The sequence below is a fragment of the Stegodyphus dumicola genome, chromosome 5, assembly GCF_044657685.1.
Source record: "Stegodyphus dumicola isolate Sdum_Otavi_A_Nest chromosome 5, ASM4465768v1".
Taxonomy (NCBI): domain Eukaryota; kingdom Metazoa; phylum Arthropoda; class Arachnida; order Araneae; family Eresidae; genus Stegodyphus; species Stegodyphus dumicola.
Window position 1 is genome coordinate 122,028,097 of NC_140772.1, and position 13,394 is coordinate 122,041,490.

General features: G+C 34.0%; 1 non-coding gene across 1 annotated transcript; it reads right to left on the minus strand.

Annotated features, from left to right (window-relative positions):
- Positions 1-2,176: 2,176 nt before the first annotated feature.
- TRNAA-GGC (transfer RNA alanine (anticodon GGC)) lies at positions 2,177-2,250 on the minus strand. The gene has a single exon. It is a non-coding gene; the product is annotated as a tRNA-Ala (tRNA).
- Between the last annotated feature and the right edge of the window lie 11,144 nt (positions 2,251-13,394).

A 13,394-nucleotide genomic window follows, 5' to 3' on the forward strand; every position in this document is an offset into this window, starting at 1 on the left:
CTGGAAAATATATTTAAAATTAATAACTATTGTAATATAATTAATTATTTATTTTCTTGATTTGTGTAATAAAATGCTTGCAGTACATCAGCCAAAACGTTGTTTCTGACCACTTTATTTCTCTAAAGTAGAGATATATTTTAATTTTTTAAAACGAAATGCACATATATCTCCCACTTTTTATTTTAAAACGATAACACGACCTTGTCCCGAATTTCTCAAATATATCCAGTTTCCAAAATCCGATTCCATAATCTGGAAATGACATTTTTTGAGATTTCGCTACAATGGATTGCGTTTGACTCTCCTGTAAACGGCTGATGGCCTTCCTGGCTACTGATTCAACTAAGTCATCTTGCTGAGACGTCGTATATTCACTGCTACGAAGCATTCAACGCATGTGAATTGTTTTAATCTTCTATTACAAAACGCATTATTACGCGTCCCTATAGCATATGCAGGTCGTTCCTTACTCCTTATCTAAAACGCATAGTTTTCGACGTCACAGACTAAATTTGCATATTCCCAACTTTGTAAACGTTATAATTTTCCTGTATAATCTCTTCTATTTTCTTTTGTTCAAAAATGTTATCGATTATATGGTTATTTCATACCGAACCTACAATACAGCTTAATTGTTTTGAGCAGTGACTGTGACTGCATGACGTTACTCCGCAGTAGAAAAGAAACAGAACCTAAAACTCCACTGCAGATCTATAGAGAATATGTTTTTCCAAACCTAAGAGTCGCACTTTAAATACTACTTACTATGAACGTTCGTTCAGGAAATTAAAATAAATTTTCACATATTTACAATCAACGGTGGGACAAGATCCCCTAAGTCATCTAGCATTTTTAAGTGTGGAAAGAGAAAAATTTGAAAGGATCGACTTTGAAGTAAATGATAAATTTGCTTCTAAATTTTCAAGGTAAGAAAAATGCATACATAATAATTAATTTTATTCACGTATTATATTATTATTAATAAATATAAGTGCTCGACCAAGTTGAGGTGCACGTGATTGAAGCGAGATGAGGACAAATTAAAATTTTTAAGTTGGCTGGTGGTGTGTCTGACAGTTTTAGATCTTTGGCACTCCAAGCATGATGGTGTCCAATTGGCTATGTCCTTTTGCATGCTATTCCATACGAAACGTTGCTATATCAGTTTCCTTAAAGCCTTGATGCCAGGATGTGACAGACGATGTAACTGACTAAAAATGGCATGGCGAAACACGGAGGGAACATAAGGTCGAAATCTTGAATCCTGAACATCACAATAAAGTGATTTTCCAGGTGACAGCTGCATAGGCTGCAAGTTGAGATTGGTGAAAGATTTGCTTTTCAAGAGGGTTTGTAGTTCTGAATCCCGGTGTTGTTCATCCGCAAGGGCAGCAAAGTTTATTGGCGAAGGAACGGCTAGTTCTTCAATACGAGACAAGATGTCTGCTACAATATTCTGCGAACCCGCAATATAACGGATTTATCTGTTGAAAATTGCCCTATAAAGTCTAGGTGTCTCATTTGACGAGGAGAAGCTTTATCCGAACGCTGCTGTAAAGTATAGATTAAGGATTTGTGATCTGTGAAGATCATGAAAACGCGTCCCTATAGCATATGCCGATAATATTTGACAGCTTCATAAATTCCTAATAATTCGCGATCGTAAGTGCTGTATCTGGTTTGTGCTAGTGAGAGTTTTTTAGAAAAATATGTTTATATTTTATTAGAAAAATATATTTATATTTTTCTAAAAACTGTGGTTTTTAGAAAAATAAGTGGTTTCCATAAAAAATAAGTGGTTTCCATAATTCTTGACCTTTTTGTTTTAAAACTGCTCCTATACCTGTCGTTGATTTGTCAACGTGTAGAGATATTAGGTTATTTTTTGGAAGCAGAAGAGATGAAAAATATGCAACGCCTTCGCCGGGAATCGAAACGCGGACGTCTGGAGTACTGGCCCAGCGTGCAGAACCACTACACCACGAAGGCACGCTAGGAAAGCGGGAGAAATATCTTATAAACTCCCCTTTTTAAAGGGCGACTGGGGTTTTTAGGGGACGCAATCGCCAAATCCTGGGTGTGGAGAATCCTCATTCAACACCCCTTTTATTTTAGGCGCCACTGTAGAGACATTAGGATATTTGGAAGCAAGAGAGATTGAAAAAATAGCAATCGCCTTCGCCGGGAATCGAACCGCGGACCTCTGGAGTGCCGGCCCAGCGTGTAGAACCACTACACCACGAAAGCATGCTAGGAAAGCGGGAGTCCCTCACCTTATAAACGTAGAGTGATAATGGTTTAGATGCGGAAGGATACTGCAAATTTGTTGCCGAAATTAAATCATTTTTGCATTTTTGGAACGCTTCGCGAGATTCTGCGGTCCAGGTTATAACACGTTTATCGTTTTTCTTGATTCCAACCAAAAAGGAATTTAGATGTGCTTGTATGGTTGCTGCATGAGGTAAGAAACGTCGATAAAAATTGAGCATAGCAAGAAATCTTCTTAAGTCGTAAGTTCCTCACTGTAGATGGTTCGGGCATATCGCGGATAGCGGTGACTCTATCTGGAAGGGGTCGAACGCCATCGGAGGAAATTTCATGACCAAGAAAGGATACTCTTGACTGGCCAAAAACGCATTTGGAAGGATTAAGACTGAACCGTACCTTTGAAAACGTTCAAAAACTGTTCTCAAACGTGAAAGGTGTTCTTGCTCTGAAGAGGAGGCGATTAAGACGTCATCAAAATAAGGTACACAAAAGTCAAGGCCGTTTAGCACCTGCTTCATGAAGCGTTGGAATGTTTGAGAAGCATTGCATAAGCCGAAGTCATAACCGGAAGCTCAAATAGTCCAAAAGGCGTAATAAACGCAGTTTTTGGAATATCAGCTGGCTTAACGGGCACTTTGCGATACACCTGCTCAAGATCAATGGCTGTAAAAATAGCTTTTCACTCGAAAACTTGCATACAGCCCTTGAATATGAGGGATTGGGTAACGATGAGGAATTGTAGCTGCATTTAACCGGTGATAATTGCCACACGGGCGCCAGTTACCATTTCGTTTCCGAACTAGATGGAGCGGACTGACCCTAGAGCTATTTGAAGGACGGCAAATTCCCTGTTCCATCATGTATTGAATTTCCTCTTTGGCGGCTTTAAGCTTGTCCAGAGTTAAGCGTCTTCGCTTAGCGGCAATCGGAGGTCCGGTAGTTTCAATATAATGTAATACATCTTGCTTGGGTTCGGAAATACCCATAACTGGGCGCGTGTTTGTAGGGAATTCTCTGAGAAGTTGATGCCATGGGGAGTTACCCGAAATCAGTTTAATGCTCAAATCTTGACTATTGAGAATTACTCCCGGATAAGTTAAGTTGGTTGTGGAATCTATCAAACGGCGATTTTTAAGATCGGCAAGCAAAGAAAATTTTTGAAAAAAATCTGCGCCAATAATAGGACTTGAAACAGTAGCAATAATGAATGGCCATTGGAAGTTGTGGTGCAATCCTAAATCAAGAGATATCAGGCGTTCACCAAAAGTTTGAATAGGAGTTCCATTTGCTACATAAAGTTGTAACTTGGTAAGGCGATTTTGTTCGTGAAAATGTGGTGGAACGACAGAAACATCAAAAGACAAGAACAACAAGAAACTTAAGCCCGAATTCTTTTCGATGAGAAAAAGGCGTGCAAAATTTCAGCCGCTGTCGTTCACAACTTCAAGCAACGGCCCTTCTCGTTTCCCTGGTCGTTATAACGACACGGTGGGCGGTATTTGTTTTGCCTTGTTTCGAAATTTGTGGTGGTAAAAACAAATACCCGGTCATGAAAAATTATAATAAATTCATTGTTACCGGTGATTTTAACTCTAAACATCCAAGCTGGGGCGCAGGAGATATTGATGCAAGAAGGCGATTGGTATTTGACTTTATCGTCTCTAATAATATAATTTTACTAAATGATTTGAGTTTTCCTGCAACTTTCAAATCTACCATCGGTGAGGTATGGACTGATCTTGTTATGACCTCACCAGGTTTTTCTATCAATTCTGGAGCTCTGCAAGTTCTGATGGATGAGAGTCTTAGTGATCATCGTTATTTGCAGTTGAATTATGATGAAAATATTCATTGTGCTCCTAAGATTGTTTTAACAAGAGATGTCCACCGGATTACAAGGTATTGTTATAAAATTGCTCCGATAATGCAGAATCGATTTAGTTTATTGAAGTTTTAGTTTATTGATAATTAGTTTATTGAAGTGTGAAGACTCTGATACAATTGAAAATTGTATTGAAAAATTTTTGAGGATCTGTCTATCGATGTTAAAAAGAAGTTACGAACAAAACAAAAGGGAAGTAGGCAGATTTCGTGGTGGACTCCACAACTTACTTGTATGCGACGCCAGATACGTGCTTTGAGGAAAAGTTCGCAAATTTTGAATTTAACTGACAATATACGTAATGAAAGGAAAATTGCATATAAAAAAGAATTGGCAACTTATAAATGTCTAATTTGGAAGACAAAATTTGAAACTAAGAAGAAATTTTTTCTTAATAATCTTTATTATTATAATGGTTTTTATCGAATTGCCTCTGAAAAAGTGAGACGTGCTGTTGCTCTGTATAATCCTCAGCACGCTGACAATTTGATTGAACTCAATAGACAGAAGCTTTTGCAGTCACTCAAATTGGGAGCTCCTGAGGATATTTCATTAGATGAGGATAGACTTTCTGATTGCCCATTGGATGACGCTGTAATTACAGAGGCAGAGATCAGAAGTGCAGTTGAACAAATAAGGCGTCAAAGCGCTCCGGGTCCGGACTGTTTTAATCCTATATTTGTTCAGATTCTAATTTTTACATATCTGGATATTTTTATATTGCTTTTTAATTACTGTTTTAAATTTTATGTGTTTCCAAGAAATTGGAAAATCGGTCGAGTTGTTTTAATTCCAAAGCACAATGACAGATATAGACCAATTGTACTTTTGAGTGTTTTTGGGAAAGTGTATGAAAGAATCTTGGTTGAGAGACTGAAGTTTTACCTGAATAGTAGAATGATACTCAGTCGGCGACAGTATGGTTTCACAGCTGGCTGTTCTACAGATGATGCATTATATGATACTATTGACTTTATTAGAAGCAATAAGAGTTCGCATCACGTAGTGCTGCTGTCCTTGGATGTTTCGTCTGCATTCGATTCAGTGTGCTGGAACTCTATTTTACAAACCATGATTAACCTTAAATTGCCAAGGAGTTTGATTCAATGTTATAGGAGTTATTTTAACAATCGCAAAATCTTGTTTAATGCTTTTTAGGATGAGACTGCAGAGATAGAACTAGAGATTTTCATTGGTTGTCCGCAGGGCTCCTGCAGTGCTCCCCTGCTCTGGAATATCATATTAAACAAATTTCTTATTTTGGAATTCCCCAGTGATGTTAACTGTATTGCATATGCAGATGATCTTGCTGTTCTGATGTATGGTGCATCATTGGAAAAACTCGAGAAATCATTTGAGAATGTTATGTTAAAACTGGAAAACTGGAGAATCGGCGAGGGTCTTGAATTCAACTTAGAAAAAACTTTTGCAATCATTTTCCCGCGGGCTGGGATCAAAGTGAGAGCTCCACGATTTAGATATCAAGGAAAAAGAATAAAGTTTGTTGATGTTATTAAATATTTGGGAGTCAAGACTGACTGCAAGTTGACCTTCGCAGATCATTTTAAAACAATTCATCGGCTCTCAGATGATATGTTAATGTTTTACAGGAGATCCTTTTTCTAGTGAGACACTTTGTAACAAATCATGCATTCTTAAAGATATTTTGAATAATATAATTATCCCTAGAGTTTTCTATGGAATTGGTGCCTGGGGATCCAGTGCCGGGGATTTGGTCAGGTTGAGGAACAAACTCGATGCGATACAGAGGAGCTGGTGCTTAATGATTACAAGATGTTTCCGTACTGTCTCAACTGAGGTGCTCTGCGTTCTAGCCGGCACGCCGCCTCTTTCAATTTTATATAAATTATATTTTGAAAAATTTTTGTTTAGAACTGGTAGACTTGATTTTAAATTGTATAAAGATATTTTGATTACAAGGCATATGTTTGAAAGAATTAATAATATTTTGGTACATCCTTCTGATTTATGTGTTTTTGAATTTGATTGTAAACTCCCCAATAGTCGGAGAATTGGATATTTATACTGGCGGGTCCAGGCAAGATGATAAATTGGGAGCAGCATTTGTGATTTATCATTATGGAACTGAAATTGAAAATAAAAAATATAAGCTTAATAATTATAATTCTGCATTTCAATCGGAATGCTGTGCTTTAGTTAAAGCCCTTCAATGGGTTAAGAAAATTTTGACTTGTGTTAATTCTATTCATATATATACTGACTGTATGTCTTTGCTTCAATCCTTGACCTCGGCCCGTCCTACTAATTTATTAATATTTGATATTAAATGTCTATTGAAATTTTTGATGCAGAATATGTGCATTCATTTACACTGGATAAAAGCGCATGTTGACTTTGTTGGAAATGAAAGGGCCGACGTGCTGGCTAAAGAGGCGACCACTAATGATGATTGTGAATATAAATAGAAATTTCTGGTTTGAGAAGTTATGCAATTAGAAACATGAAAAATTTTTATAATGATATTTGGAATACTACTAGATGGAATGAATCAGAGAGGTGCGTGGGTCTTTTGAAGTCTATTAAAATTCAAAATGGTATGCGACCAATTAGTAATATTGATTTAAACCAGTTTTTAACTGGGCATGGAAGACTTCCCGCGTACCTCTCGAGATTTAATTTACAAAATTCAGACTTGTGTGGTCATTGTCATCAAGTTGGTAACGCAGATCACTTCTTGAATCATTGTTCCTTATTGGAAAATTTGAGAAAGAAATGTTTGGGAGATAAGTCATGGAACTTGAAAATCGTAAAAACATATTCTAAATGTGCAATGGATTTGATCAATTCTAATATTGAATTTGGAATATTTGTTTAGTATTGTGTATATTTATCTTTTGATTATATGTATTATATTCTCAGTTATGAGTATTTATAGGTTTACTACGAAAATTTTGAAATTTTTCTGTGTACTGTTTTATTTAATGCATTGTGGATGTTTTGTACATGCGGTATTTCGAAGAGATGCAGATGATTGTTACATAGATATGGCCTTGCAAATGTTGATAATCCTGATGCAAATGTTGAGAATCCTAAATTAGCGAAATTAGTGGTTTTGAGTTTTAGGATTTTGATTTTTAAATTTTAAATTTTATGGAATTTTCATATTTTTTTAATTGTAGTTTTTGATTTTAAAATGTTCTGAAATTTTAAAGTTTTAAAATTTTTCTTATTTAATGCATTGTGGCTTATATTCTGTTCTTAATGAAGTAATTACTAGGGTTTTAATATGATACATGGCAATCTTAAATTTTTCCAGTTTCGGTTATTGGCAGTCCTGGAGCTTCTTTTCTATGATTATTAAGGATAATTAATACATTTAAATTCAGATAGTAGTAGGACTATTAAAGTAAATTTTTAAAATAAATTAATAGTTTAAATAGAATTATGATTATACAAATAATATGCTATTAAAGCAATACTGTAGGGAATTCGGTTTGACCTTCTGCAGGTTATTTAAATTGGGAATTCCTCGATGGCTTTGGACCGCCTGTGCCTGTTCCGAAAATTCATGTGAATGAATATTTCTTGAGAGTTTCCGCCACTCTGTTTGCTCGTGGGGTTTTTCATTGTTTTTGGATTTTGAATGTTGGTGTTGTGCTTCTTTGTTTGTATGTCTCTTCCTTATTTTTAGTTCGTTAATTAACCTCCAGTTATTTTTAGATAATTAGCTTCTTTTTCTCTCTTCTTTCCTTTTGTGGTTTTGAGGGGGTCGACCTTTCATAATCATATGGTCCATGGGACTAGGAGGATTGGGTCTTCCCTGTATTATGACTATTATGACTCAAAGGAGGGCTTTGATAACGTTTCCTCAGTTGGCTACAGCATGTATTTCGACGTGATGCGGAGCGGTTGCGCTGGAAAGGTTAAGCTTGGATGACTACTAACTGAGCAACCTGTTTGGACAAATCATCAATATAAGCTTGTAACGCCACAATACCTGGACCAGGAGCCTGCACTGCGTGTATTTGCGCTGGAATGGCCATCTTGTGAATTTTATCAGCGATTTCGGGAAGATTTTTAAGTGGCTCGCTACTGGCCGCTAAAATGGTTTGCATGTTAGATGGGAGTCTAGTCATCCATAATGTTTTAAGAATGTTATCCGTTAGGTTACCGGCGACTAAATCTGACATTTTAGACAGCAAGTGAGAAGGCCTCTTATCACCCAACCGTAAATCATGCAACAGCTGCTCGATTTTAACTGTCTCGGATGCTTCATAAACAGAAATTAATATTTTTTAAAAGTATTGTATTTGTCCGCCGTCGATGGATTCAAAATTATTTCATGAGCTGATTGCAGTACCTCTGATTCTAACGCAGCGATTACTGTATAAAATTGAGTTTCGTTGGCAGTAATGTGACTCAACTGCGCATCCAATTGAATGAACCATAACGATGGGTCTCGGCGAGAAAAAGGCGGTGGCTTAACTGCCACTTTCGCCAATTGCGAAGCAGCATCGTTGTCAACCACTTTAGCTCAATCAAATATGCACAATAATAATATGTATAGAATATGCACAATAATAATATGTATAGAAAAATAATCAATATGTATATAGTGACACAGTTTCTTGGTACTTGAAATCAGAGAAATTGGAGGCTCAAATGCAGCAGACGATACATATATCCGCTGAAATTATGACAGAAATATGTTGACTCACCGGAATGCGGCAAAAAGCTTGAAATGACAGGTGAATGTCTTACTTGCATCTCATCACACTGGATAACTTACTGCTGCTCAGAATTTAGACATATAAACTCCAAACTTGTGCAACATTGAAGGTTGCCATTCGTAATAAATACGTGTCACCAACTATGGTAGTACAATTTTTTGAGACAGATCGTTAAACAAATATAACAATTGAATGGAACAAATATTATTTTTGTTTTTGGTTGCTATGGGTTATCAGACCGGCAGAGTTGAGTTGTAGTAGGCAAGTTGCCACATATCTGTTTACCTATAATGTATATTAAACTTTATTAAACTTGTTTAAAAACTGTACTTTTTAAAAACATTTATATATATATATGTGTGTGTGAAATAAATAACACCTTTTTAACTAATTCTAGATCATCGTAGGTCAGATTTTTCCGCCGACACAGATGCATTTCCTAATCCAAGGCTAGTGCAGTTAGGTAGTGATTAATCTTTATATATTTTTGAGTATTTTATGGCAGATTCAGCATTTTATTATCATTTGCATTATTTTCTTATTACGAATATATTCTATACATAATATTACTGAAAGTTTTTTTTGTGGGGGGGGGGCGCCAAAAAGTTATTTTGCCCCGGGCGCCAGTTATGCTTGCTACGCCACTGGGTAGATGTTATTCTTAAATATTTCCTTTAATTTTTTTTTCACCACTGTAATATTTTCCCTTTTGCACTGAAGTATATTTCCTTTAGTCATGTATCTTTTTAAAATAATGTATAATCTTCAAGGTATTGCGCCCACAACATTACTACGAAAACAACAAATACATGCAAAGACACACTTTTACCAATTATGCTTTTTCTAACTTCTATCCATAATATAATTATATACTCAAAATGTATTTTATAATAAAACCACTTATTATATTATACATTTTGGTAAATAAAGATTATATATTTTGAAACCTCATTTTCATCGTCCTAACAGTTTATTTGCTGGATAATTTTGCTCTTGATTAAGATTTTCTTTCAACTTTTATACAAAATTATTTATTATATGCAGTTTAATACAATACCACTACATTTTGTAAAACATTTTTTTAACTGAACTTGCTTTGAAGATAACTGAGGTTTACTTGCAGGCAACTATACTTCTTTATTTTCACAAACAGAAAAACACAGTTCAGAGAATTAAAAGAATTTATAATAGTTCAGTTAATCAAGGAACGGTTCACCCGAAGGCTGAAAAAAATTTACAATGGACATTTCAGTAAAAACTCTAATAAGCCTGCTCAGAGTAACAAAAGCCAAATTTTACAAGAAAGGAAAATAATCACAACATTATAGAAGCATGGATAAATGCTCATCACTGTGTGACATTTTTGTGATCTAAAAATGCAGCAATACCATTTATGTGTATCACTTCATCATGTTCGGGGCATGGAGGTAGGAAGTAAGATGGAGTCGCCCTAAACAAGTTTCTCCCGTACCCTGCTCTGAAGCACCGGCGATCCCTACGTGGTGACCAAAACATTGGGTCATTTACCATTGAGTTCTATGGGATTTGACGCGTTCGGATGTAAATATTTTGTAATTACGTCGTAAATATACATATAAATGTATATATTTTCTTTTTCTACAACACTTCAGAGTCCTAAGTATGTGAAAACAACCTATTTTTAAACAACATTTCATTCTGAACGGAATTAAATGCTATACTTTTCACAGGACAGTTTTCTCAGAATGGTTTAATTTGAATGAAATATTTTCACAAGTTTTCGTTAATTACATTAGAAAAAAAAATAAGGCAATTCGATTTTATTCGGTTCAGGTACAAAAATTAAGATAAAAGTTTATTGTATTATTAATATTAAAATTATGCATTATTTCTTTTCTATTTATAGAGCTTCTTCATAAAATACTTTCTTAAATATGACATGATTTTTTGGCTTCTGAGGCATCTTTTAAATCGAAAAATGTAAGTCAATTTATAATAAATGCTCTATTCGGTTCATTTTAAATTAGAGAATTAGCGAAATACTTTAAATAGTACTTGACTTTCTCTGAACATTTCTGAAAGGGAATAAAATAATTTTTTTTTTTTAAAGTATTATTTAAAACTTGTAACTGAGTTATTACAAAATGTAAGGGGAATAATTCTTTTAATTATACTTATCAGATTTTTTTTTACCCTTCATTTCAACAATACATATTCCAAAACTCTTTATTACGTTCTTAAGTGCGCATCTCGTAGCATTTGCTTTACAATACCTTTTAACAGATTGCTTTCCAATACGAACAATTCTTGCTTAAATAGTTTTATAACGTATTTGTCAACAGGATTTGAATTTATGTTTACAATTCAATATTAAGGTTATTATATATTTAGATAACATTTATAATCATTATAAATTAGATACATTTAATAATTAGATTTCTTCACAGTACTTTCACAGTTGCTTATAAGTGAATAAATTCTTCATTTCAAATACATTTATAAATAATTTAATGAATATTTAAGTATTTTTTCAAAGGCAGATACATGCTTTTTGCAAGCACATGCATAAATACCCATACATATTTCCTATTTATCATTTCCGGCATGTGCAAATCTTTAATTTCTGTACATTCACTATATTTTTCGTGTAAAGTAATTTACACTAATTTAGCATACACCCGAAAGTTTTACATAAAAAATATATATGAATGAAAATTATAAGTATTATTTTTAATACCCACTCAACGGTCAGTTTTCTTCAAAATTCTTCCACGATGGCATCTCTCTCTTTAGGCAGATAGCCCTTGCATGCGTTACTTAATTTTAAAAGGTACATGTTACAATAATATATGGATGTGAAAAAAATTGTTTTATTTAAAACATTTTGACGTTTGGAAAATAAAATAAAAGTAGCGAATACTCTATCAAGGGTATCGAAATACGTATACAATTTTAAATGTACCGTAAGGTATTTTTCATTCTTTAAGCATAACATTTTTCTTAAAATCTATATTTTTGTAGTGCAATAGCTTAGAATTTTATAAAACAAATTCATAATCAAAATCGCTGTTGTTAGTTATCGAAAAATAACGAAGATGTGATTTTTGCGTAAATGTCACTAAACTATACAAATTGCTATTATCCATCACACTATGAATGTTTCTTTCATGCGAAAGTGTCCCTTTTTAGATTTCTATGGAACTGTCGTGTGTCGAAATACTATCAGAATCTTGTCAAGCGAGCTTCTGAATGTAAACAAAGAACACCCCATCTGGTGACCCAAGCTTCAAAGCAGTGCTTCACTTTTAGCGCGGGTTGGCCCCTCCTCACTTTCCTACCTCCATGGTTCGGGGGAGGAGGAAATATATCAGTGGCAGCTTTGAAGACTAAATTCATTTATCTAGATTTCTCAAATTATGCCAAAACAAGTATACAGACGGTTGTTATTTAAATGGAAAATCGTTAAACGATTTTCCATTTAAATTTTCTCATTAGCATTTTCAGATAAAGACTTGGCCTTTTCGTGATAATCATCTGCTATTATTTTGTTTTGACTGGAATGCAGAATAAGAGATTTTGGAAATGGCTCCTAAAATTCATAAATGCCTCAAAAGTTACATAAATGGAGTTTCTGAAGAAAAAATTTTGTATTAACAAATTGTAAAAGCACTATAAAAATTGAGGTTGCTGCATTTCAAATAAAGGTATTTGTAACATATTAAATTTGGAAGTGTACTATTGTACAATTTGAAAGTGCATTATTGCACAATATATTTGAAAGTGCAATGTCTAGCTGAAAGCAAAATGTTTTAAAAATGACCACAAAACGACATCCTACAACTGTTAAAAAATTAGTAAATACCAAAAAAGGTGAAGTCTCTGATCCTGAAACAAAATCAGAACTGGGAATATCTTCTTAGAAATGTAAGTAAAATCATAATAAAGATATAAATATTTAAGTTTATCTGCTTTTGCCAAAGTATATTGTGGAAAAAAACATATTGTAATAAAATTATATGAAAAACATAAATAAATGATAAATCGAAATTTGTGGTAACACACAATGAGGCATGATTATAAGTCAGTGCAATAAAAAAGATTAATTTTCTGTTGTTCAGCTGATGAAACTGACTCTACAAAATAGCTTCATCGATGTACAGAAAAATTCCCAACAGGATTCTTGATACAAGTAACCATCATATAACATAGTAGATAAGTTCCTAGAAAATGCCGTGTTGTGTGAAACCGTGTGGTATGAAACCCAGAGTTAGTATAAAAAGAAGGTTACATTCCGAAAATTTATTAAAACCATTTTTTTTAATTCTATAAAAACAACCTAATTTTTATTAATCATATATATGTATGTACAGCACAAAACAAAAAATATTACATATTTTAATTTAACACAACTTTAGTTTAATATATTTCTTCTTTGTCACTGCTCAGTATAATGAACCGAGAATGTTTTTCCGGTGGAATGAGACTGCTTTCAGAATCCCTTTCTTTATTTAAATGTTCTGGTATTTTCTTCTCTCTTTAAAAAATCTGTA